This window comes from Verticillium alfalfae, genomic scaffold (assembly GCF_000150825.1).
Source record: "Verticillium alfalfae VaMs.102 supercont1.1 genomic scaffold, whole genome shotgun sequence".
Taxonomy (NCBI): domain Eukaryota; kingdom Fungi; phylum Ascomycota; class Sordariomycetes; order Glomerellales; family Plectosphaerellaceae; genus Verticillium; species Verticillium alfalfae.
In genome coordinates this window covers 429,460-430,391 of record NW_003315038.1, presented here as the reverse complement: position 1 = coordinate 430,391, position 932 = coordinate 429,460, and positions in this window count along the sequence as shown.

Sequence of the window (932 nt, the reverse complement as noted above, 5' to 3'; positions counted from 1 at the left end):
AGAGTCGACGGAAGAATCTGGATTGCACTAGTCAGCAGGCGCGTCGGGTGTTCAAGGGATGCACTGTCACGAACGTCTGTCGTAGCTGGTCATGTCATGCCAGAAAGAGCGAAAAGCTTGACTGATGCTGATGAGCAAGTTGTTAGCATGAATCAAAAATCCATCATGGAAAAAGCGTGCGATCGTGGTGGCCTGCTGAAGAGGGGGCGCAAGGGAGGCTTCGAAACGTACTTGAACGCCATGGTGGGCTATTAGAGGCAGGGAGCCGGAATGCACACAGCGTGCGATGAAAGTCGCGAATGGGATGGCCCTTTTGGAGAAAATAGAGAAAAGACAGGTTGCGAGACCCAGGCAAATGCTCTCTGGACGTTTTGTCGGTCGCCAAGTATGCGGTTGGGAGGGTCGTCAAGGTGGGCGTCTAAAAAGGGTACAGGCAGTCGAGAAGAACCAGCCCCTGAATTCGCGAGTGCCTCTCCAAGGGAGTAGGCAGCACTTTCCGTCAAACGGTGTCGCAAGAGGGCGAGAAAAGAGTGACTGTTTGGTGAAGCGAGACCTGGATGCACTTGTCGTTGTCGATTGTGCGAAGATTGACGAAGATGCAGCAGTCGGGTTTGATTTCGCACGTCCAAAACGCTGGCACAGCCGTGGTGTGTTGTGTTTGGCAACGCAGCAACTGGAGGCTGGATGGTAAATAAGGTTGACGTCGCGGTTTGCGGGCGCTGGTGGCGGGTGGCAGGAGCCAGTAGCAGTTGAGTTTGGTCGTGCCTACCAGGTGTTTGGGGGCGTGCCAGGGTGCTGGGGAAAGCACGCGGTGGGAGGAAAACTGGTTGGTGAAGGCAGCAAGTAGCAGACTTCGGTCCTTGCTCTTCGCTCGTCGTTCTCGCGGTAGAGGGCCAAAAGCTCGAGACCAAGACTGTTCGATTCGAGAATCC